At 47.0% G+C, this 26963-nt stretch overlaps 1 protein-coding gene across 1 annotated transcript in view; it reads right to left on the bottom strand.

The window, feature by feature from the left end:
* Nucleotides 1–26963, bottom strand: part of ASAP1 (ArfGAP with SH3 domain, ankyrin repeat and PH domain 1) — a 411321-nt gene that overhangs the window by 377351 nt on the left and 7007 nt on the right. The gene's annotated exons all lie outside the window — the stretch shown is intronic.

A 26963-nucleotide genomic window follows, 5' to 3' on the forward strand; every position in this document is an offset into this window, starting at 1 on the left:
ACAATACATCCGCCCAGCAATTATAGATCCCCTCAGTAACGATAGATCCCACACAAGCACCAACAGACCCCCCCCACCGCAAGCGTATTTATCTGCGTATAACACACGCCGGCGTATAACACGCACCCCAATTTAAGAAGGGAGTTTCAGGAAAAAAAACTTTTTTTTAAAAATAAACCACTTTGAAGCAAAATAATGGTCAGTGAGCATCAATGCAGCCTGATCTGTGCCCATCTGCAGCTTCAGTGCAGCCTGATCAGTGCCCATCTGCAGCCTAATCAGTGCCCACCTGCAGCCTGATCAGTGCCCATCTGCAGCCTAATCAGTGCCCATCTGCAGCCTTGCTCCTCACTGCAGCCTGATTAGTGCCCAGCTGCAGCCTTGCCGGAATATAGGCTGCCACTGAGGGGAAGGAGGGGACGAGCGCTGCCGACACCTCCTGTGTACTCGGTTCGGCATCACGCTCAGTCCCGCCCCTTGGCCCGGATCCTGTGATGGACCTAACGCCGGTGTCTTGCCGAATAAGTTCCTTCGGCGGATAAGTTCCCCCCCTGTACTGCGCAGGCGCAGCGCCTGCGCAGTACGAACTCCTGACAGCCGCCGGAGATAGCCGAAGCTCAAGATCGACAATCAGCTGTACACGGCGCCTGCGCTCTGGGTCCAGGTTCCTTCCCTACCATCCAAGTGGACCTAGAGGGGGAATCTAAAAGAGCCGAGCGAAGCGAGGCCGTGCCCGAAGCGTGGCGAGCGAAGCGAGCCCACGAGGGGCCCTCTTTCAGCCGCCGTGTACAGCTGATTTTCAGCTATTCCGCTTCGGCTATTTCCGCCGGATCCTACTGCGCAGGGGAGAACTTATCAGCCGAGCGGAACTTTCTCGGCAGAACAGCGGTCCAATGCCAGGACCTCAATGCTAGGAGCCGTCCGGGGGGGGGGGGCGGGACTGAGCGTGACTGCGAGCCGAGTACACAGGAGATCCGGCTCTATTTCGGCAGCGCTCATCCCCTCCTTCCCCTCGGTGGCAACCTATATCGGCGTATAACACGAACACACGATTTCCCCCCTATTTTAAGGGGGGAAAAGTGCGTGTTATACGCAGATAAATATGGTAGTCCCCCAGCAAGAATATATCAACTTCCAGCAACTATAGACCTCCACCAGCAACAATTGATCTCCTGGCAGCCAGCATAAATAAAACCTCCAGCAGGCAGTAACAGTAAGTCTCTCTCTGAACTGTAGATCCCTCTTAGCAAATATTGACCCCCAAGCAACAAAAGAGCACCCCCCCAGCAACAATAGACCTCCCCAGCAAAAATACCCCCCCCCCCCCAATAGATCCAACCTGTGACAATAGATCCCTCAGCAACAAGTATCAATGGACCCTTCAGGACCCACCAGCACCCCTTGGCAAGCAGTATTGGAGGGGCCAGAACTGCGTTCCCCCCACGTTCCCGCTGAAAAAAAAAGCACTGGCTTTAACAATCCATCATTGTCCTGTTCAGCTTGTAACCGTTCTACAAATGTATATATTTTACATTTTAAAAAGTCAAACAGTTAATCCTCGTGTATGAATTACTTAAGAAAAAGAACGTGTTTCTGCTCCACAGCCAAGACAAACAGTAATCAGCCCGCCGATGTCTGCAGACGTATAAACACCTAATTCGGTTTTATATAATACGCCTCGCTTTACAGAGAAAAAGAAAGCAAATTGCAAGTGTGAATTGTTCCGAACTTAAGGAGGAGGGAAGGCAATTTTACTTTCACGTCTTTCAATAGGAAATGAGTAATATGAGGGAAATATTTGTTATGTAAATGTCATGCGGAGGGTTTATTGTGGCGTTGTTTCTCTGAATATGTATGCTAATATCTTGTTATTGTGCCCTTTGATGGACTAACAGATACCTGTTATTTTTCACTGTTTTTCAATGCCTACAAAAAAAAAAAAAAAAACTAGGAGAGTCTGTTATATTTTCTGAACTTTTAAAGATGAAACCCATACATAACAAGGAATTTAGTCATAGATTCGGAAAGCCTAAGGCAATTGCATCATTATTTTGAATCTGCAGAACCATATGTAGCGGTGCAGTTGCCACTAGTAACAAACATCCAGTAATTCACCCCGCTGCCAGACTACCATCCATGTATCACTTGCAGAGACAATGAAGAGTCTTTTGCTGGTTTTGTTTTTGTTTATTGGGGGGTACAACTTGGTTGGGGGAAAGGGGTATATGGGAGGCCCATAGGATAGTTCATTTCCCATTATACTTTAAAGATTTCACAAATTAGCACATGATTAGTGTCAGAAGAGCTGATGTGCATACTTAATTGCTATGATCTTTCTCCTCCATCACCATGCAAACTGTTGCTCCTCCTCTGCTTAACTCCCGCAGGACTTCCTCACCCATTACCGTGTAAGGATGAGGACATCACTCTTGACCATGTAAGGGTGATGTTCCCAGAACTCCTCTCCTCCTGCACAAAACTTATCCTGAAGTAAAGTAATGTCACATCTTCGTCTGTAAGCAAGAAGGACCCACTCTGAATAGTTCCTTAAGCTGGCTCTGGTTGCTCACTGCTACTAGGCCAGAGGCCTGCAGCACCTCTACCCGGAGGCCTAGTAGTTTAAAAGCACATGCTGGACGGTGGACTACTGTTCCCAGCTAGCCCAGCTAGCCCAGCTTGCAAATCCTGTGCCCTCAAGCCACATCGATTTGACATATATTCCCACAGTCTCTCCTCTGATCCAGGACTCCCCTTCATTGACCATGTAATGATGAAGACTTTGCTAATGACCATGTAAAAGCAAAGTTCCCTCACAGACTTCCTGGCACATCCAGCCCTCCACTGTGGTAACACTCACCGACCTTTCTCTGCCCTGAGTCCTTGATGGAGAACTTGACCGGTCCATACGTTCCGACAGCTTCACCTGCCCCTCTGCTCCAGGAGTTCGTTACCAATGACCGTGTAATTATAAAGACATCGCCAATGACCGTGTAAAGGCGAAGTTCCCTCACAGCTCTCCCTGGGCCTCCTCCTGTGATCGGCGCACCCCCACCCCCCAGATGGGGGTTTCCTCCTGCTGCTGTCTAGTATTCCATTTTCCACTTCACTCAGCCGACAACTCCCCCAGTGGCATGTTACCTCAGCCTTTATAGGAGACTGCCAATTCCAGTTGGGGATTGGTCAGGGTTACCACATGAGCTGCCTGCCACTTCAGTTCCAGGCCCTGCCCCTTTTCCAGAACATTCTCCCTAGAAGCAGGGGAGGTGCCTCAGAACCAGAGCACAGGTGGCCACACCCACTGCTACTCTAACCACTCCCAGCCCCCAGATCAGAACAGACAGGCCTAGCTTGCAGCATAGGCCTGCCTAAATTTACCTGTGCTGACAATCTATCTAGTAAAAAATCCTATTACTAGCACCTACCTATTGGTCGAGGGTGCTACACATATGCAAAAGGTTCATTTAATACTAATAAACAATTGCAAATCTCACTTAAAGCCAAACTCTAGACTAAACTTTTTTTTAATTGTTTCTCTGCAGGTAGGCTGCAATACCCAACTTCAATCAGGAGCCGTCCCTGCAGTATTCACTTTCGCCACCAGTTGTCCACAAATAGGGTGACGCATGTTGGTGCAGTAAGTGGGGTCGTGCCAGTTAGTGCAGTGGCAGGGAGTTAGGTTGGGCATGTCAGTACAGTGATGGTGAGTGGGGTTGTACATGTTGGTGCAGTAGTGGAGAGCAGGGTCATTGGTGGCAAGCGGGGCCATGTATGTCGGTCTAGTGGTAGTGAGTAGGGTCATGTATATTGGTTTAGTGGTAGTGAGTGGGGCTATGCATGTCGGTGTAGTGATGGCAAGTGGAGTCATGTGTGCATAGCTCCCAACTGTTCCTGATTTCGAGGGACTGCCCCTGATTTGAAGCAATGTCCCTCTGTCCCTCTTTCCCACTCATTTGTCCCTCATTTTGGTCTGATCTATATAGTTGTATATAAAATGCACTTTTACTTTTACCACCAAGCTCCTCATTCACTCCCTTGTTATCTCTCGCCTTGACTATTGCAACTCCCTTCTCATTGGCCTACCGCTCCATAGGCTATCCCCTCTTCAGTCTATCATGAATGCTGCTTCCAGACTTATCCACCTTACCAACCGCTCAGTGTCTGCCAACCCTCTACTTCAATCCCTACACTGGCTCCCAATCACCCAGCGAATTAAATTCAAAATTCTAACCACAACATACAAAGCCATTCACAACTCTGCCCCAAGCTACATCACTAATCTTGTCTCCAAATATCACCCAAATCGTCCTCTCCGCTCTTCTCAAGACCTCCTGCTTTCAAGCTCTCTCATCTCCTCCTCCCATGCTCGTCTCCAGGATTTCTCCAGAGCCTCTCCCATCCTCTGGAACTCGCTACCTCCATCTATCCGGCTATCCCCTACTCTTGCTACCTTCAGGCAATCCCTGAAAACTCATCTCTTCAGGAAAGCCTATCACGTCTCCAACTAATCTCCTACCACTTCCACCAGCTCATTCCCCACAGTTACAACCTTTTGTACCACCTGCCCCACCCTATTAGATTGTAAGCTCTTCTGAGCAGGGCCCTCTTAATCCTATTGTATTGTATTATAACTGTATTGTCTCCCTTTTATATTGTAAAGCGCTGCGTAAACTGTTGGCGCTATATAAATCCTGAATAATAATAATAATAATAATAATAATTTTGTTTCCCAGTGCTAAACCTTTCATCCAAATTCTAAATTGCTGCATTTGTAAATTTTAAAAGCCAAATTAAAGGAATAGTAGTGGTAAAAAAGCCCGTATGGATTTAATTAACCTATTTTTTGTGGTTAATTCTCCTTTAAGGGAGGTGTGGCAGGGGGAGTGTCCTATGCCTACATACATTTGCTAGTACAGTAGGTGTCCCTCATTCCTATCTCAAAATGTTGGGAGGTATGTGTGTGTCAGTGCAGTGGTGGCGAGTGAGATCATGTGTCGGTACAGTGGTGGAGAATGAAGCCATGTATATCAATGCAGTGGTGGTGAGTGGGTTATGTGTGTCGTGCAGTGGTGCCGAATGAAGTCATGTGTGTCGGGGCAGTGGTGGTTAGTGGGGTCATGTGTGTTGGTGTAGTGGTGGTCAGTGGGGTCATACAAGTTGGTGCAGTGGTGGCGAGTGAAGTCATATGTGTAGGTGTACTAGTGGTGAGTGGGATCATATGTGTTGGTGCAGTGGTGGTGAGTGGGGTCACGTGTGTCGGTGCAGTGGTGGTGAGTGGGGTCATGTGTGTCAGTGCAGTGGTGGTGAGTGAGGTCATGTGTGTCAGTGCAGGGATGGTGAGTGGGGTCATGTTTGTCAGTGCAGTGGTGGTGAGTTGGGTCATGTGTTTCAGTGTAGTGATGGTGAGTGGGGTCATGTGTGACGATGAAGTGGTGGTGAGTGGGGTCATGTGTGTCGGTGTAGTGGTGGTGAGCGGGTCATGTGTGTCGGTGTAGTGGTAGTGAGTGGGGTCATGTGTGTCGGTGTAGTGGTGGTGAGTGGGTCACGTGTGACGGTGTAGTGGTGGTGAGTGGGCTCATGTGTGACGATGCAGTGATGGTGAGTGGGGTCAAGTGTGATGATGAAGTGGTGGTGAGTGGGGTCATGTGTGTCGGTGTAGTGGTGGTGAGTGGGTCACGTGTGACGGTGTAGTGGTGGTGAGTGGGCTCATGTGTGACGATGCAGTGGTGGTGAGTGGGTCATGTGTGTCAGTGCAGTGGTAGTGAGTGGGGTCATGTGTGACGATGCAGTGGTGGTGAGTGGGTCATGTGTGTCGGTGTAGTGGTAGTGAGTGGGGTCATGTGTGACGGTGTAGTGGTAGTGAGTGGGGTCATGTGTGACGGTGTAGTGGTAGTGAGTGGGGTCATGTGTGACGGTGTAGTGGTAGTGAGTGGGGTCATGTGTGACGGTGTAGTGGTAGTGAGTGGGGTCATGTGTGACGGTGTAGTGGTAGTGAGTGGAGTCATGTGTGTCGGTATAGTAGTGGCGAGTGGGGCCATGTGTGTCGTTGCAGATCGGACCATCCATTGCTCTCTATGGAGCGGTGGATGTCAACAGACATATGTGCGTTGACACCCGACGAAATCCGATCCGATCTGCTAAAAACAGAAGAATGGGGATCCGTTCCCCATCCGCCTGGCGAATTGGATGAGATGACAGTTGGATGGAAACGGACAGGTGGTCCATTTCCATCAGGCAGCCCATAGAGGACAGCGGGCTGTGTCCGTGTCCGCTCTGCATTAGAGGATCAGACAGGGACCTCTTATCCGCCTGCTCAGTGGGGATCAGCGGAGAGATCCCCTGCTGAGCAGACGGATCCCCAGGATCTGTGGTGCACCATTCACTAATCTATGTGAGTATGTCCGGCAGTAGAGTCACCTTTTACCAATTAACGTTTAGGTCCTAGGAAGTTTGACAAGATTTGGTCCACCTGGATAGATTCATGGGACACACGAAACCTTGCACCCGTTTCACGTGTTAATGGTTTTCTGATGATTTTTGGCCTTTTCCTCTCCCTGTCTTGTCTTTTCCGATTTTCCTTCCATTCTTCCCTCCCCATTCCCCTCTTCTGCCCTTCTGTATTTTATCTCCTGCCTCCCCTTTTGTTTTTTCATCTCCTGCCTCCCTCCTCCACCACCACCCGCCATGCCTTTCAATTCCGATTATTGCCATAACTTTGGGCCTTAGCCATGTGTAGCACATACTGGTAACCAACTGCCTTCTATTCTGTAACCCTACAACCTGTTGTCGTTATGTTACTGTACTGGTTGTCATGCATTCTGTGCACTGTACCATGTACACCGTCCTATTGTTTATTGGTGTCTTGCTTGTAACTGCCGCAATTGCCTGTATTGGTAATAAAACATTTTTGTTCAACATTAAAGGCTTTTAAAATTTGCATTTATTGAACATCGGAATGTTATGCCGCGTACACACGACTGATTTTGCCGTCGGAATAAACTCCGAAGGTTTCTCAGACCGAACTCTGACGGAATTCCAAGCGGTATTGCCTACACACGGTCAACCCAAAGTCCGACCAAAGTCCGACCGTCCAGAACGCGGTGACATACAACACTTACGATGGGACTAGAAAAAGGAAGTTCAATAGCCAGTAGCCAATAGCTTCCGTCTCATACTTGCTTCAGAGCATGCGTCGTTTTTTGGTCCATCGGAACAGCATACAGACAAGCGGTTTTCCCGATAGGAATTGGCTCCGTCAGAAATATTTAGAACATATTTACAATTAACAATATTTAGTTCCATTTCTAGGTCCGTCAGAATTTTCGAAAAAAGAAGTCCAATGGGGCATACACACGATCGGAATAGAGGATGAAAAGCTTCTGTTGGACTTTTTCTGTCGGACATTCCGCTCGTGTGTACGTGGCTTTAGAAAGCAAAATGTACATTTCTCTTTTCCATTTAGAAAATAATTTACAATTGGCCTCTTCTCTTTCCATGGTCCTCCAAGGCAGTATTGTGTGAACCAAAATCAGCAAAGTGTCCTTGGACATTACTGTAACACGCTGACAATCGTGAAAGCTACAAATAGGACTTGCAGTGCACAATGGCTTTGGTCTGCACATTGCCCAAAGCTGTTTTTACAATTCTCCCCATCCACAAAAAAAAAAAAAAAAAAAATTGGTGGATTTCCAACAATGATTTATAAAGTTGTTTCTCTTTTTTTTCAGATGACTTTGACTTATCTAAACAGGCAGTTAATGACCCTCCTGGCGGCTGCTGAGGACTCACGTGAGGCTTAGCGCACTGGAAGGAAAATAAAAAAAATACAAAGCACACAAAATCATCTGCCTGTGTTATTCTTGCACTTCAGCGGCCAGGTCTGAATTATTCAGAGGAGAGATTTGGTTACTGTGAGATCACAAACATGGCACATGGCCACTCACCTCCCTGTTTTTCTGCTCTGCACATGAAAACAGCTGCAGTTTGTACTGGCTGAACCCTATATCAGTGGCCTGCACTGCACTGCAGTAGCCAATGTTTTTTCCTGCAGCCTGTACTTTGTGCATCCCTTGTCTCCCTGCAGCTTGTGTTCCCTGCACCTTTCCCCTCCCCCCCATACTTCATGCAGCCTGTACTTTGTGCATCCCTTGTCTCCCTGCAGCTTGTGTTCCCTGCACCTTTCCCCTCCCCCCCCATACTTCATGCAGCCTGTACTTTGTGCATCCCCTTTCTCCCTGCAGCTTGTGTTCCCTGCACATTTCCCCCTCCCCCCCATACTCCATGCAACCTGTACTGCCTGCACCCTCTGTCTTCCTGCATCCTATATATATTGCATCCTTTATCTGCATCCCTGCATCTGTCTCGTTTAGGGTTCCCACCAGTCCGGGATTCACCTGGACATTTCGGGTATGAAATCATGCCTCCAGGTTTCAGACGACCTGAAACCGGGACACATTATTCAGACCGGACTATGGCTTCCTAGCAGGATTGATTGCTGGCTGCAGTTGTGTAAGCTGAGAGTGTCTGTTACACTCTCCCCAAAGCCACCATTAACAATTCCCCCCCCACCCCATACACACACACACACACACACACACACACAGACTCCTCTTCCTCCCGGCCCTACCCCATTGTGTCTGCCCACATTTCAATCCCCAGCTCTGTGCTGGGGGGGGCGGAAATTTGAAGTCCAGATGCTTCAGATACATCTGGATGAGAGGTACTGACTGCCAAGGGGTGAGTGAGCTCACCATCCATCCCTGTCTGTGAATGAAGTCTCCCTCCTTCTCTCTCCTGCCTCTGAGTGAGTACATTAAGGTAAACCAGGGTTCTCAGAGCACCCCTTACATCGCTGTCCTCTCCGTACATCAGAGTTCTCAGTGTTCCCCCTTAAATCAGGGTTCCTAGAGCATCCCTTATGTTAGAGTTCTCCCTTACATCAGAGTTGGAAGAGTCCACCCTTATAGTGTGAGGGAACTCTCTAAATTTAGATGTAAAAGGGGAACTCTAAGGATTCAGATGTAAAAGAGGAACTCTGTGGACTCTGATGTAAAAGGGGGACTCTTGTGATTAACTTCATTTGATTAGAAATGTTATTTCATTGTAAAATATATGTATAGTTTATACTATAAAAATAATTTCAGTGTGCTGCCAAAGTGTTGGGGTTTGCCTTGAAGAAAAGGTGGCAGTTTTGTTCCAGTAGCCTGCATCCACTGTTCCTGATTCAACCTCCGTCCCCCCTGCATTCCCTGTCTCCCTGGAGTTGGTAAGTTTTTCCCTTCCCTGGCCAACCTCTACATGGGGTGGTGGTAGAGGTCCCGCATTTTTGGATCTGACAGTCCCCGCCTTGCAGCTACAATGTTTTACTGTCGCTACGACTTGTTATACATTGTTTCTGAGAACCTAGTTAAGGCGTTTGTATACCCCTATAATAAGGCTTACTTGTAGGTAAAATGAATATCTCCTAAACCTATATGGTTTAGGAGATATTTACCTTGCATGCAGCTGCTGACGTCAGCGGCGCATGCGCAGTGAAGGTCCGGCACAGGTCCGGTGTATCGTGGCGGAAAAGAGGGCTCCCACACGCAACCGTGGGAGTGACGTCATCGCGGCTCCGGCCACTCACAGCGCCGGGGCTGCGAACCCGAAAGAATCGCCAAGGCAAAATGTCAGCTCCCTCGGCGGTGTCAGGGCTGAGCTCAGCCCTTCCTTCTCTGAGCTGGCCGCTCGGCTGTCGGCTAATTGCCAGCTCCCATCTCTCTCTACAGTTAACCAGCTGTTGTGGATCTGCTCGTCAGTCCTGCCTACTTAAAGATATCCAGCTCACTTCATTCCTGCCTTCGCCTTGGTCACATCTCAAGAAACCATCTCCTGCGTTCCTGTTTAAAGACTGGCTTTGCTGACATCCCTTCTGGCTCCTTATCCTGCTTGCTGTTCCTCTACTTGGATCCCTGACTTCTGGCTTGGCTGATTACCCGATCTAGTTACTGTACTCTGGCTATGCTTTGACTACGCTTGCTCTGTTTACCTTTTTATTTTTATTAATAAACAAGTGTGATTTTACTGTACTTCTGTCTTGGTTTGGTTCATGGTTTCTGACAGGCGGTGACCGGGAGACGGTGCGGGGACTACGTTCTAAGATAGGTATTTCATAATGAGCTAGTATGCAGTGCATACTAGCTCATTATGCCTTTGCCTTATAGTTTTTTTTGTTTTTTTTCTTCTGGGTATACAACCGCTTTAACATGGACGTCTGGTTAAACTATATGAATCACAGTCATTTGAACCTGCAATTTACAGGGCATTGTGACTCTAATGCCCCGTACACACGGTCGGATTTTCCGACGGAAAATGTTCGATGGGAGCATTTTGACGGAAATTCCGACCGCGTGTAGGCTCCATCGGACAGTTTCCATTGGAATTTCCGTCGCACAAAATTTGTGATCTGGTTCTCAAATTTTCAAACAACAAAATCTGCTCGCGTAAATTCCGATCGTGTATACACAATTCCGACGCACAAAGTGCCACGCATGCTCGGAATCAAGCAGAAGAGTAGCACTGGCTATTCATTTTTCTCGGCTCGTCGTAGGCGCTGTACGTCACCGCGTTCTTGACGTTCGGAAATTCCGACCAACTTTGTGTGACCGTGTGTATGCAAGACAAGTTTGAGCCAACATCCGATCAGAATGTCCGATCGTGTGTACGAGGAATAAGTCTATTGAGTTCCTTGATGTCCAATTTACAGGTGAAGGTAGCACAGTTATTACTAGTTTGTATAGAAAGCCATCGACAGGTAATGTCCTTCTGAGGTTTGATTCTAGCCATCCTAATCATACAATAAGAGGCATACCTGTTGATAAGTTCTTGAGGTTAAAACGGATTTGCAGCAAAGACATTGACTTTATGAGAGAAGCGAAGGATATGGCACACAGATTTGAGGACAGAGGCTATTCAAATGCCACGTACACACGATCGGAATTCTCATCGAAAAAAGATATGATGGCTTTTCCAACGGGATTCCGCTCAAGCTTGCCTTGCATGCACACGGTCACGCAAAAGTTTGCTGAACTTCTGACCGTCAAGAATGCGGTGACGTACAACACTATGACGAGCCGAGAAAATTAAGTTCAATGCTTCTGAGCATGCGTTGAATTGTTTCCGAGCATGCGTAGGAATTTTGCGTGTCGGAATTGCTACAGACGATCGAGGTGATAGGTTTAGAGCATTATGTAAAAGAGAAGTGTTCTGGATTTTTAGCCTTAACACTAAAAAGCCGGCCGGATTATACTTTGAATGGGATGTGTACAGTGGCGTTGTTAGGTGGGTGCAGGGGGTGCGGGCCGCACCCGGGTGACACCTGCCAGAGGGGTGACACCCATAGGTAGCGGCACGCACTGCTAACACTGCCCGCTGCCCTGATCTGCGCCTCAGGTATTGTGCTGTGTGTATCTGTCCGCGCTGTTCTGAGGTCTGTAAAATTTATGTATATGTGGGTGGACATGTGCAGGGGGTGTCTATACTAATGGGGAGTATGCACTGAGAGGGGATTCTATACTAATGGGGGTCTGCACTGAGGGGGGAATCTATACTAATGGGGGGTCTGCACCGAGGGGGGATTCTATACTAATGGGGGGTCTGCACCGAGGGGGGATTCTATACTAATGGGGGGTCTGCACCGAGGGGGGATTCTATACTAATGGGGGGTCTGCACTGAGGGGGGATTCTATACTAATGGGGGTTGGCACTGAGGGGGGGATTTTATACTGATGGGGGTCTGCACTGAGGGGGGATTCTATACTACTGGGGGGTCTGCACTGAGGGGGGTTCTATACTAATGGGGGTTGGCACTGAGGGGGGGATTTTATACTGATGGGGGTCTGCACTGAGGGGGGATTCTATACTGATGGGTAAGTCTGCACTGAGGGGGGGATTCTATACTAATGGGGTGTCTGCACTGAGAGGAGGATTCCATACTGATGGGGGTCAGCACTGAGGGGGGTGTATGTACTGATGGGTGGGGTCTGCACTGAGGTGGGAGGTTGATACTGATGGAGGGGGGTCTGCAGACTCTGCACTGAGGGAGGGTGTCTGTACTGATGGGGGGTCTGCAATAAGGGAGGGGAGTCTGTACTGAAGGAGGGGGTCAGTACTTAGTGGGGGGTCTATACTGAGGAAAGGGGGTCTGCACTGAGCGGGGGTCTGTACTGATGGAGGGGGGTCTGTACTGAGGGAGGGGAGTCTGTACTTCGTGGGAGGTCTATATTGATGGAAGGGGGTCTGTACTGAGGGAGGGGGGCTATATTGATGGAGTGGGGTCTGTAGTTAGTGGAGGGGGGTCTGTACTGAGGTAGTTTGTGGAGGAGGGGATGACACCAATTTTTTCTGCACCGAGTGACACCAACCTTAGTGACGCCACTGGATGTGTATCACTTTTATGAGTGATGACAGGTCTCTTAGTTACCAGCTTTTTTAGTATTAAATTAAGCAGACCTAGGATATTTAACATGTTATATAATAATAAAAAAATGTATCTAATTTATTTTGTAAATGGGGTTTGTTATTATTTTCTCTAATTTAAACATTTTAAATCTGCTTCCTTTAGTTAAATCTGCTTAATTTTAGTGTGCCTTTATATATGACTAGTCCCTATACGTGTCCAGAATATGTTGATGAGATTTGTCAATTACTCTTCATTCTTTTGTTTTTCTGTTTTTATTCCAGTCCTTCCTTTTTACATTAATATCTAGGACTTATTTTGTTCTGATATTGTTTTCTTAGTGAGAGTTCCTTTTTTCTTTTTTGTCTTATGAGTCTCTAGGGTTTGGGAGGTTTGAGGAGTGGGGAGGCTTTTTGCAGTCAATTACAGCCTAAAGTCTGGAATGCATAGACATCACCAGACGCTGGGTTTCATCCCTGGTGATGCTCTGCCAGGCCTCTACTGCAACTGTCTTCAGATCCTGCTTGTTCTTGGGGCATTTGCCCTTCAGTTTTGTCTTCAGCAAGCAACTTTAATTTGAGGGTATTTACATCCAAATCAGGTGAACGGTGTAGGAATTACATCCTGTTTGTTTCATTTCAAATCCATTGTGGTGGTGTATAGATAGAGCCAAAAAGATTAGAATTCGCCACGATTGTCAGAGTGAGAGCAATAATTCTAGCACCAGACCTCCTCTGTAACGCTAACTTGGTAACTGTAATTTTTTTTTAAAGCGTCGCCTATGGAGATTTTTATGTACCGTAGTTTGTCGCCATTCCACGAGTGTGTGCAATTTCAAAGCATGGCATGTTACATATCTGTTTACTCGGCGTTACATCATCTTTCACATTATACAAAAAAATTGGGCTAACTTTACTGTTCAGTTTTTTTTTCAATTAATAAAAGTGTCTTTTTTCCCAAAAAATGCGTTTGAAATGCTATGATGAAGGCTTAGGTGTCAGCATTAAAAGGCTGCTATGGCCATCCGACTCCAAATAAAATGTATCGGCTGGTCATTTTGTAAGGGGGGATTGGTCAAGTGTTTAATGTTTTATAGATAATCGGAGCCTCTGCATTCTGCAGGTCCCTCAGTCATGGAAACAGAACAAATAGAGAGGATGAATCTCCTTGGCACAGACAACAATAAAAACCTGACAGGTGTTCTAATTCCTCTCTACTCTATCCAAAACTAAAAAAGGTTTTGCCTCTAGTTATACATTAATTATATTATGTATGTACATTATGCCCCTGGTTGTTGGCTTTGAAACCCCAGAAGGAGGAAGAGAACGTCTTAACCACATGCCCAGTCCATGCTTCTGAATCTTGGACCAGAAGAGAATATTATAAACTACTAGGGAGGGGCTAAAGCGTGGAGTAGATAGGCCGACTCTTAGTTCAAGTGTCACATCCCAGTCCCTGCCTGTGAGAAGCATGGTTCCAGGCTGGTCGGACAACAGTTGGAGGATACCCACATGACTGCTTATCTTGTCTTCAGATCTACAACACAAAGACCAATGCAACATCATCTTCAGGAGCCTCTGTAACTGGACTTTGCTGCAACATTCACCTGGAGGTATCTCTAATAATAACTATTGTATATACTGTATACCTAGGTATATATTCACAAATTCCACCAGAACTCCTGTTGGGCCCTTTGCTGAAAATACCTGTCTGTATTTGGATATATTTACTTTTATTAATCTCTTCTTATATAATGCTTGTGTTATTTCTATACTGGCGTGCATCTACATACTTATTGTTAATGTTATATGCTGGTTGCAGTAGTCATTCTGTTCCCAATTGCTATGATTAGATTAGTGATTAAATTCCCAGGAGGGGAATCCCCTCTGTTCACAGAGGCCCTGTCCTGGGTGAGGCACTGCCAGCTTTACTATCAAACCCCTTTTCCACTTATCGAAGATTCTGGTTCTCTCATTTACCTACAGGTTTAGTGCAAAAACCTGTTTGAGGAGGGCCATTTCTCATTCCTCCCACCAAAAGAGGGCTACCGCTACCAGTTTATATCACCAGTTAGCAATCTTCTAAACTTCATTAGCATGTTCATGCTGAATAACTTTTCTACAGGAAAGGAAAACAAAGTGCACATTTATCTCCCAATGTACTGACTATCAGACTCTTAAAGGGCGTCCTCCCCTGGATTCAGCAGTACTCTCTGTAGTGTCTTTTTCTACTGATAAAACTTTCTGCACCCTGCTATTGTATGAATACAGATTAATTGAAGACTTCCCTTATAATACATAACCACCAAGTGGTTATTTGGGGTATTACTACTACTTTCCTTCAGTCACATATATACACAATCCTTGGATTAGTATTTAAAGGGTAAGTTCATCTTTTCATACATACTAGGGGGAGTACAACTGGGGGAATCCATAGTGGAGAAGGATCTGGGGGTTTTGGTAGATCATAAGCTCAATAAAAACATGCAATGCCAAGCTGCTGTTTCCAAAGCGAGCCAAGTCCTTTCTTGTATTAAGAGAGGTATGGACTCCAGAGAGAAATATATCATTTTGCCCCTGTACAAATCATTAGTAAGAACTCATCTGGAATATGCAGTTCAGTTTTGGAATCAGTTCATAAAAAGGATATCGGGGAACTGGAGAAAGTGCAGAGAAGGGCAACCAAACTGATAAGAGGCATGGAGAAGCTCAGCTATGAGGAAATATTAGAGGAACTGAATTTATTCACTCTTGGAAAGAGGAGATTAAGGGGGGATATGATCAACCTGTATAAATATATAAGTGGTCCATATAGTGAATTTTGTGTTGAGGCATTCACGTTAAGGTCATCACAGAGGACAATGGGGCACTCTTTACATCTGGAGGAAAAGAGATTTCACCTCCAAATATGGAAAGGTTTCTTCACAGTAAGAGCTGAAAAAATGTGGAATAGACTCCCTCCAGAGGTGGTTCTGACCAGCTCAGTAGATTGCTTTAAAAAAGTACTAGATTATTTCTTAAATGCACATAATATAACTGGGTACTATCATTTAGAGAAAGTTGATCAAGGGAATATGCCTCTCGGGGGGATCAAGAAGGAATTTTTTCCCCTGTTGGAGCAAATTGGATCATGCTTTGCTGGTTTTTTTTTCCCTTGCTCTGGATCAACTGTGGGTTTAGGATTGTGTATATATGATTGTATGATTTCTTTTTTTGATTTAACTAGATGGACCAAATTGTAACTATGTAAAAGGTAGAGCTCTGATGTGATTAGGGGACTGCGTTACTGGGGGGCTCTGTCATGGGGGGGGGGGGGATTCTAATATGATGAAGAGTTTGTAAGCTGTGATAGGGGACTCATTGACAATGCTATATGGGTACCTTAAATAAATAGGGATAATTGTAGACACACACTCAAACTCACTCATGTTGAACTGGATGGACTGGTGTCTTTATTCAACCTTACTAACTATGTAACTATGTATAGGGGCCTCTGATGCATAAGGGCAACTCTGATTTGACGGAGGTTACATAACTGGATGGCTGAATAAAGCCAGTATAGCTTCTGAAGACGCCCAGTGGAAGGAGCGAAATGTGTCAAATGGGGGTGAGTAGTGATGTCATTTCTGGTAATTGGAACGCACGCTGAGGCAAAGAGCCGACCCCATAATACATGCTTGTATTACTACTACTTTTATAAGTGTAATTGCTTTTAGAGTCTTTTAATAAAACCAAACGGTATAAAGCTATGGAGATCTCGTTGTTGATGTCATGGACACACTGCATCAGTAAGGACCGTATAATCGGATTAGTGGAGCACATAATCCATCCAAACCATATCAGGATACTAACACGCCATTCTGACTCTGTCAGTGAGTGGGGAATACAAGGGGGAGCTCCCTCCAGCACCACAGATTCTCACTCAAGGCCGGGTTCACACTTATGCTAATTAGATGTGGGTTTCTCCGCATCCAATTCGCATGACAGGAGACTGTGACCAGCTCTCAATGGAGCCAGTTCACACATCTCCGGGGCGGCCGCGGAGCGCACAGCAGAAGGGTCCTGTGCGTCTTTGGCTCAGTTTCAGGTCAGAATTCTGGCGAAAATTCGGACCTGAAATGGTGAACGGAGACGCACTGGACCCCCTTCCGCTCCGCAAATAGTGTGAACCCAGCCTAAAAGATTCATCTGCACTGGCACTTTGATTTGCACTTATGGACTATATGAATTAAGATTGTTGCACTGGCACTTTAATTTGTTGTGATATATTGTATACTGTATGTTTAACCAATTATGAATTCGATTATTGAGTTTATTCATATATTATTTATAGGAGAGTACACAGATAATTGAGCATTAATATAGGAGCAGCGCTTGGTTTCTTTTGCCATTAAAGTGTTTGTTACCCCAACATTTTATATTCCTGACTGATATGTGTCTGTTGTACCATGTACTTGTATAAGAAAGTATCCTGTTCTCTTTGTATCACTTCCTTGATGTGAAATCCCTGATGTTCCTGCCAGTCCCTCTGCTTTTCTATTAAAAACTGACCACACTAAGCAGGAGAACACATCATGGTCAGTTCTCTAACTGCTGGGAACTCAGCCTGCTCTCCTTCAATGATCTGATATGTCCTGCCACATCCTCCTTGCACAGCCAGCCATTCACTGGGACGCTCAGTCTGCTGCTGATTCTCCTCCCCCCAGCTCTTACGCAGCTGAGAGAAGAGGGAATGTGATCACTTATAAAAAAAGGAAAAAAGTACTTATATATATATTTTTTTTAAATCTATACACAAATGTTTTGCCTTTCATTTCTATTTTAAACTTAATGAGTTGTTTTACAAGGTGGTCGTTTACAATCACTTTACAAAACTTTGAAGTTGGAGATCCCTAAATGTGCGCAGTTCTTTAGGCTGGGTTCACACTATTGTGAATTGGACATGGGTTTCCCTGCATCCAATTTGCATGTCAGGAGATTGTGATCTCTATGGAGGCGGTGCACACATCTCCAAAGTGGCTTCGGCGCGAATTGCACAGGGCTCCTGTGCGTCTTCTGGTCCGTTTCTGGTCCAAATTCAGCGAAAAATTTGGACTGAAATCAGACCTAAAATGTTGAACAGAGACACACCGGACCCCCGCTGTGAGCCGCTCCGTGCGGCAGTATGAACCCAGCCTTAAAGTGGTTGTAAAGCCTCAAAAACCTTCTGTGCTGCAGTTCCCCCCAGACCCCCATTTTTTCTTACCTGAGCCTGATCCAATCCAGCGATGTGCACGAGTGCAGCAGCTTCAGCCGCTGTCTCTCTTCTTAATGGACAGATTGATAGCAGCAGGAGTCATTGGCTCACGCTATTGTCAATCAAATCCAGTGACACGGGAGCGGGTCCATTGACATAGGCAGCGGGACTCGGGAACTAGCCCACATGGGTGCCCCCATGGAAAGCGGCTTTTCATGGGGGCACCCGATGAAGAGGAGGGGCCAGGAGCGCCGACGGGGCACCCCAGAAGAAGATGATCAGGGCTGCTCTGTGCAAAACTATTACACAGAGCAGGTAAGTATAGGCATGTTTGTTATTTTTATTTAAAAAACAAAACGAGGGTTTACAACCCCTTTAAGAAGATTCAGGAAGTGGGCGAAGAAATAAAAATAGGGTTTTTGGGCATAAGAGGCACACAGAGAGGCCTCGGATATCTGGGTTCTGATCAATATGACAGAGGAAGGTCTCCAGAGTCAGAATAAAACTAGAGGCGAGAGTGGGCATCCCTGTTGTGGCCCGTTCTCTAGTGAAAGATATGGGGAGATGGCGTCATTCGCCATTACAGCTGCAGAGCGGGTGGTGTAGAGGGCCATTATCCAGCAGCACATATGGTCACCAAACCCCATGTGTAGAAGGGTCTCCTGAAGGGAAAGCCAATCAACCCGATCAAATTCCTTATCGGCATCGTGGATGGAAGGCATAAAGAAATTTTCCACATCGGCACTAGGTAGAGGGCGTTGAGGACTCTGGTGGTATTATCCTTTGCCTCTCTTAGTGAGTGGGCCTTTATTAATAAGATTTCCTGCACAAAGGTCATCCAATTCACATATAAATCTACAAAAAGAAAGAAAATGTAACAACGCCTTTCATTTCCCTTTAAGAATCCTGGAGGAGAGCTTTGTCAAGTCATGGTATACATTGATCTGGTGCTCCCAGCTGGATAACATCTGCCCTGGGGCTCCCCCCTGTACGCCGGCCAACACTTCCTCCATCTCCCAGCCTCTCCGTGTCACTAACACTTAGTTAATTAAAGAGGCAGGATATTGTTACATACATGAGCAGCAGAAGAAGGGCACAGAGCACAGAATCATAAAAAAGACTTTTCCTTCCTCTCATGTCCTCTACAAAGTGAAATTTCCTGCCGCCGCCAAACCTTTCCACTGAAAATAGCACATCCGTCTCTATGTCCCCCTGCTAAACCACACTGCATACACTTCAATTCCATATCAACGCATAACGGTAAGCCGGAATGTTCAACCCAAGACCTGAACTACACAAGGGTTCAGGAGCACCGTATTTGGAGATTAAAATAGAACTAAAGGCAAAACTTTTTTATTTTTTATTTTAGATAGCATAAGGGAGAGTTATAACCTGTCAGTTTTTTTGCCATTTGTGTCCCATTTGGGGAGATTTCCCTTCACTTCCTGTCTCTTAGCCAAAGTGAAGGATACCTTAGTTGTCCCCAGAACTATTGAAAGATTCCTGCTCTATGTCCTGTTCTGGTGACAAACCAAAATTTGGGATTTTTTTCCACTTTCACTCTTGATGATAATGGTAAATAGGACAAATTTAGAAGGTGAATCTCTCTAACGGGGACACAGACAGCAAGGATTAACCGCTTGATTAGTCTAGGGCAGGGGTCTTCAAACTATGGCCAGTAGTTGCTCCAGTTGTTCAGGAACTACAAATCCCATAATGCCTAGTAATGTCTGTGAATGTCAGAGTTTTATGCCGCGTACACACGGTCGGACTTTTCGGCTACAAAAGTCCGACAGCCCGTCCCTCAGACTTACAACGGACTTTCGACGGACTTTTGGCGGACTTGCGGCGGACTTTCTAACGAACGGACTTGCCCACATACGATCACACAAAAGTCTGACGGATTCGTACGTGATGACATACACCGGACTAAAATAAGGAAGTTGATAGCCAGTAGCCAATAGCTGCCCTAGCGTGGGTTTTTGTCCGTCGGGCTAGCATACAGACGAGCGGATTTCTGGGTCCGGCGGAGTTGCGACGTAAAGATTTGAAGCATGTTCCAAATCTAAAGTCCGTCAGATTTGCGACTGGAAAAGTCCGCTGAAAGTCCGGGGAAGCCCACACATGATCGGATTGTCTGCCGTATTTGGTCCGTCGGCGTCCGTCAGACTTTTGTAGACGAAAAGTCCGACCGTGTGTACGCGGCATTACAGTGCCTCATAGGATGTGTAGTTCCGCAACAGCTGGAGGGCTGTATTATGAGGGTCCCTGGTCTAGGGGGTGCAGGAATAAGGAATCATACCTTGTAGCCTGCAGCAGTTTTATGGGCAATGCAAATGCATCTATGTTTATATCCTATGCTGCTTGTGGTTATGTTGCCACCCTGTGGTCATTGTATTATTTGCATTTAATTTGCTGTGTATCCCCCCCTATGATGTAACTTCCTATCTTCCCATGGTGGTTTCCTGTATTCTTTCTGCGAGATGCACATTGAGGTTTGGAAATAAATATTCCCTTTGAGCTTCAAACACTGCAGACACCAACATCTACTGCATCAGATGTTGATGTTGGGAGATTGCTGCACACAGAAGGTTTTTGGGTCATGTATAGAATGAATAAAGGTAAACAACCTTCCGCCTTTAGGACCACTTTAACTCTTTCCTGTGAAACCAGAAATTGAGGGAAGCAGCACTGAGAGAACAGGAGCCAGCAACTTTGAAAGTTGTAAACTGCTAGTGCTGAGGTTAGAATTTTAACAGTTTGCTGGGGAATGTTTATTTTATTGTGCTCAATGTGTCAAGCTGCAAAATGTTATTTTGGCATCAAATTTTGATTTAGTTTTAATTATAGTCTTTTGAACAAAATGCAATTTTAATTTTAGTCCCATTTTAATCATCTGCAATTGCTTAAGGTTTAGTGGTATTTTAGTCAACTAAAATCTCCAGTTCATTTTAGTTAACTAAATTATAATGTGTTTAGTTAAATTGTAATGCATTATTTAATCATTTGTATAGAATTTCCAAACGTATTATAAACTCCTGGAATAAAAAAATTCTAACATGTTATTATTTATGGTTTTAAGGTTTAAACAAACTCACAAATAGAGATTTAGACACTCTGGATGGTCTGAGGTGGCCTGTAATGCTGCACAGTGCTTTGGATGGTGGTCTGAGCAGGCCTGTAATGCTGCACAGTACTCTGGATGGTTGTCTGAGGAGGCCTGTAATGCTGCACAGTGCTCTGGACGGTGGTCTGAGGAGGCCTGTAACGCTGCACAGTGCTCTGGACGGTGGTCTGAGGAGGCCTGTAATGCTGCACAGTACTCTGGATGGTGGTCTTAGGAGGCCTGTAATGCTGCGCAGTGCTCTGGACGGTGGTCTGAGGAGGCCTGTAATGCTGCACAGTGCTCTGGATGGTGGTCTGAGGAGGCCTGAAATGCACACAGTGCTCTGGATTAGTCCAGACAGTGCAGGTTTTAAATCGTGTGTCCAGGTTTCAGGCGGACTAACACCCAGACACATTATTCAGACCCGGCTGTGGCTCCCCAAGTAACCAAGATAGTCCCACACAAATCTGTTGCTGTCCGGGAGCTGTGGGTAGCTGTCTGGGAGGGCAATTTGGTCACACCCACTTTTTACTGCAGCACACTATATGAACCGCATTACTACTCTCCTTGGGGCACCCAAAGGTGTCCCAGACCACTAAAGTGTTCATGTTTGGCTTGAAGAAAAGATGGCAACACTACTCTGAAAGCCGGTGGTCAGAGGAGGCCTGTAATGTATTGCACACAGTGCTCTGGACAGTGTTCTGAGGAGCCCTGTAATGCACACAATGCTCTGGATGCCGGTGGTCAGAGGAGGCCTGTAATGCTGCACAGTGCTGGATGGTGGTCTCAGGTCTGAGGCATGGCCTGTAATGCACAGTGCTCTGGATGCCGGTGGTCAGAGGAGGCCTGTAATGCTGCACAGTGCTGGATGGTGGTCTCAGGTCTGAGGGATGGCCTGTAATGCACAGTGCTCTGGATGCTGGTGGCCAGAAGAGGCCTGTAATGCACACACAGTGCTCTGGATGCCGGTGGTCAGAGGAGGCCTGTAATGCTGCACAGTGCTGGATGGTGGTCTCAGGTCTGAGGGATGGCCTGTAATGCACAGTGCTCTGGATGCCGATGGGAAGGGGAGGCCTGTAATGCACACACAGTGCTCTGGGCGGACGTTGGTCTGAGGGGAGGCCTCAGGCCTGTAATTGTAATGTACACACAGTGGGTACTCTCTGCTCTGGACAGTCGTCGTTGTCACTTGAGTCAGGAGTGAGACTCTCGTCGGGACTAGGGAGGCCTGTAATGCACAGTGCTGCTCTGCACGGTCGTCCGAGGACTCGGAGGCCTGTAATGCTGGCTGCACAGTCACTGGCTTGCTGGGAGCAGAAGCAGGTGGATCTCCGTGGAATCGGAAGTTCACGAGGGGTAAACGTCCCTGCCTCACATTTTCATTTAGTTTTCGTTCCTTTGATTTTTGTCATAGTTAATGTCAGTGGACTAAAATGTGGGGTATCTTTCGTTTTCTTCACTGCAAAAATGCCGCTGATGAAAATTTTGACGAATTTTTTCGTTGACGAAATGAACACTGGGGTTAATACTACCTTACCCTCGCAGTACAGGGGAGGGCCCGCGGCAAGGGTAGATTTTGTCAAGTTCGGCTTTAAAAGAAAAATACTGGGGAAGAGGGAGCTTTGTGGGTCGGGGTTCAACTTTAATACTGTTGACTATGGGGTTATTTACTTTAATTGGAGACTGCAAAATCTGGCGCAACTCTGCATAGAAACCAATCAGCTTCCATTTTTTTTTTTTGTCAAAGCTTAATTGAACAAGCTAAAGTTAAAAGATCAACCCCTATGTGTTTTCCAGGAACATCCACAGATAATAAAAAACAGAGCAAAATCACAGGATCTAGGAGAATGCAGAGACTGTTGTAGCATGACGGTGTGTGATATCACGTGATGGCATATGATATACCATAGCAGGGGGGACGCTGATACTAACAGCAGGGCAGTGTTAACATGTGATTTTACATCTAATGCATATAGGAGAACTGCACCCGAGGATTATGGGTATATGACATTTCATAACAAGTGTGGACATTTCATTTGACCTAGTTTTAAAGCGACTCTGTGTTGTCAACACATTTAGAAAAAGCCCAGCCTGCAAAGAAAAGAATTAGAGTGTATCTAAACTCAAGAACAAAAATATAGTATATTGCAGCTTACCAGTCCTTGGATGTGGTGGCTGCATTCGTTTTCTTTGTTCCCCTGCAATATTTTTACTTGGTGATCCTGCCAGTAACACACTTCCTTTCCTAGGGTGACAACGCTCACTCAATGTACTGTATCTAAAGAGGAGGAGCGTTGTCACTCTAGGCCAGGGGTCTGTAGACTCTCTTAACAAAGGGCTAGTTTGTTATTTTTCCGACTTTAAAGGGGCCAGACTGTGGCTAGTAGGTGTAGAAAATGTCTTGACATCCATGGATCATTGGTGTCAGTGAGAGAAATAGTGTCCCGTCGTTGGTGTTAGTGAGAGAAATAGTGTCCCATTATTGGTGTTAGTGAGAGAAATAGTGTCCCATTATTGGTGCCAGTGAGAGAAATAGTGCCCCATCATTGATGGCAGTGGGGGGAATAGTGTCACATCCAGGGCTTTTTTTCAGCTGGAATTTGGTGGAACTCAGTTCCACCACCTCTGGCTCGGGCCCTCTGCTTCCTGTTCACCTCTATCGCTTGTAAACACAGAAGTCTGGCTTCTGTGTTTACAAGTGACAGTTTGTCTCCCAATGGCTCCCACTGAGTGCAAGATGGGGGGGCAAAGGAGATGCAGGTGCCCAGGGTACAGTGCAGATGCCCACACCCCCACTTGAAGATCTCCCTGCCTCCTGCCCCTTTAAGACCCTCCCACTGTTAGTGAAATTTGACCACACCCACAATTTGAAGCGGTTTGGAGGGTGTGTGTGTGTATGGGGGGGGGTGAGAGGGGATTGTGGTTGAGTTCCTGTACCTATTTTCTGTGAAAAAAAAGCCCTGGTCACATCATTGGTGTCAGTGGGAGAAATAATGTCCCATCGTTGGCATCAGTGGGAGGAATAATGCCCCATAGGTGGGGTCAGTGGGAGGAATAGTGCCCCATCATTGGTACCAGTGGGAGGAATAGTGTCCCATCATTGGTGTCAGCGGGAGGAATAGTGTCCCATCATTGGTGTCAGTGGGAGAAATAATGTCCCATCGTTAGCATCAGTGGGAGGAATAGAGCCCCATAGGTGGTGTCAGTGGGAGGAATAGTGTCCCATCATTGGTGTCAGTGGGAGGAATAGTGTCCCATCGTTGGTGTCAGTGGAAGGAATAGTGCCCCATTGTTAATGTCAGTGGAAGGAATAGTGCCCCAAGGGCCAGATAAAGGCAAGCAGAGGGCTGCATCTGGCCCCTGGGCCACAGTTTGGAGACCACTGCTCTAGGCTACTCATTTGATGGATTACGAATACCTCCCCCTCTCCATCACCATTACATACAGGGGAAGTGTTCTGTGGTTCACCGTTGATAGCTAGTTCAGCTGATAACATTGTTTGAGATTTTGATTCAGTGTATAGGAAGTGACATAGACACTGCATTTCTGGCAGGATAAACAGGTCTTTTCCTGTACTTGCAGACCAAGTACTTCACCTAAAAAATAAACTAATGCAGCCACCACATCTAAGGACTGGTATGCTGCAATGTATTACATTTTTGTCATTTAATTTAGATGTACTTTAATACATTAGCTCCTGTCCTGCCGATCTTCTCCAATCACTTGCTGCACATTCATGGAGGCTCAGCATCACATGTAGGTGTTACATTCATGCAAACACAGCCTGCCTAGGAACACCCACTGCTCCAGACTGACATCCACCCATCAAAGCATTATATCTCCTCCTAAAAGCCAGCTCACTGCTTGCATCAGGACTTAAAGGTGCCTGGACTGATAGCCGTCTCAGCCTCTCAGCGAGCTGCTGAGAGGCTGAGACAGCCACTCCCCGCCCCTCCACAGCCCAGCGCTCCAATGAGCGTGGAGGACCAGAGCAGGAGAGTTGCTGATTGACAGGCAGCAGCACTCCGCTCGGAGTTCGATCGCGCGGTTCTCAGTGAAGAAGCGCCGGGGGACAAATGCAGCATCCACCTAAGTAAGTATGAATCTGCAGTAACCATGATTCCCATACTTCTCTTTTAAAGGCCTCTTGAGAGCAGTACTAAGACAGGGTGCTGTGATGTTATCAGGAAGCTAAGTACAGCACCCTGCTGGCTCCTCCCACTAAACATGATCTGCCTGCATTGCATAGAAAAGCACAGAAACTTACTGATGACACCACTGGGTCTAAAAAAGGGTATGAAATGAAAACAGGTTTTATTTAAAAATGTAATAAACATGTTGATGGGGAGAGAGGAACCAGGGAAGATAAAATATGAGCAAATTCAATTTTAGCTTTAAAGGGATTGTAAACGCTCGTTTTTGTTTTTTTTTCTCACCTTAATGCATCCTATGCACTAGGGTGAAAACACTTCTGTCACTGACCAGCCCCCCCATTTTACTCAACTGAGCCCGTTCGTTCCAACGCCGGAGACGCACACACCCTCGCTGGTCGGGGTCTCGGCTCTTGATTGGATAGATTGATAGCAGCGCAGCCATTGGCTCCCGCTGTTGTCACTCAAATACAATGACGTGGGGGGCGGAGAGCCGGGGCCGAGTCTGGCATTCTGTGTCTATCGACGCAAATGCTGGACTCGGGAGCGCGCCCGCAAGGTAACCCCCTGGAAGAGCGCTTCTCCCAGGGGGTTTACCGCTGTGAGGAGGAGCCGCGAGTGTCATTGGGGGATCCCAGGATCCCAGAAGCCGAGGATCGGGGTCACTCTGTGCAAAACGAACTGCACAGGTATGTATGATATGTTTGTTATTAAAAAAAAAAAAAACGAGGGTTTACAACCTCTTTAAAGCCAAAGCTCTTTTTGTTATTTTTTGCTGCCTATGTCCTGCTTCCCTTCACTTCCTGTCTTGGAGACACAACAGAAAGTAAGAAGAGATCTCTCCACAGTGGAGGGAATTCCTATCTAAGACAGTTGTCCCCAGAACAGGGGGCCCTTATTAAAGGATTTCCCTTACCTCTTCCTCATGACAACTCTAAAATGTATGATTTCCTTTCACTTTTTGTAAGACCCCCCCCCCCCCCCCCAGTGTTCTGGGTTCAGTGTATGACTCCCCTACAGTGCTCTGAACTCACTGTGGGACCCCCAGTGTTGTGAGTTAAGTGTGGGACCACCCAGTGTACTGACGTCAGTATGAGACCCCCCCCCAGTGCTCTGACATCAATGTGAGACCCCCTCCCAGCTGAGGGTCAGTGTGAGATTCCCCCCCCAACAGTGCTCTTAGCTCAATGTGGAACCCCCCAGTGCTCTGGGTTCAATGTAGGACTCCTCCTGAGGCCCCCACTACATTATTCTAAACTCATTGTAGGACCTCCAGTGCTCTAAGTTAAGTGTGGGACCCCCCAGTGCTCTGACATCAGTGTGAGACCCCCCCAGTCCTCTGAGCTCTGTGTGAGACCCCCCAGTGCTGTGGGTTCAGTACAGGACGCCCCAGTCCTCTGAGCTCCGTGTGAGACCCCCCAGTGCTGTGGGTTCAGTACAGGACCCCCCCAGTCCTCTGAGCTCCGTGTGAGACCCCCCAGTGCTGTGGGTTCAGTACAGGACCCCCCCAGTCCTCTGAGCCCCGTGTGAGACCCCGCAGTGCTGTGGGTTCAGTACAGGACCCCCCAGTCCTCTGAGCTCTGTGTGAGACCCCCCAGTGCTGTGGGTTCAGTACAGGACCCCCCCCCCCCAGTCCTCTGAGCTCCGTGTGAGACCCCCCAGTGCTGTGGGTTCAGTACAGGAACCCCCCAGTCCTCTGAGCTCCGTGTGAGACCCCTCAGTGCTGTGGGTTCAGTACAGGACCCCCCAGTGCTCTGAGCTCTGTATGAGACCCCCCATTGCTGTGGGTTCAGTACAGGACCCCCAGTCCTCTGAGCCCCATGTGAGACCCCCCAGTGCTGTGGGTTCAGTACAGGACCCCCCAGTCCTCTGAGCCCCGTGTGAGACCCCCCCAGTGCTGTGGGTTCAGTACAGGACCCCCCCCAGTCCTCTGAGCTCCGTGTGAGACCCCCCAGTGCTGTGGGTTCAGTACAGAACCCCCCCAGTCCTCTGAGCTCTGTATGCCCCCTCTCAGTCCCCTGTGTCTTCTACCAGATGC

The sequence above is a fragment of the Aquarana catesbeiana genome, linkage group LG05 (genome assembly GCF_042186555.1).
Source record: "Aquarana catesbeiana isolate 2022-GZ linkage group LG05, ASM4218655v1, whole genome shotgun sequence".
Classification (NCBI taxonomy): domain Eukaryota; kingdom Metazoa; phylum Chordata; class Amphibia; order Anura; family Ranidae; genus Aquarana; species Aquarana catesbeiana.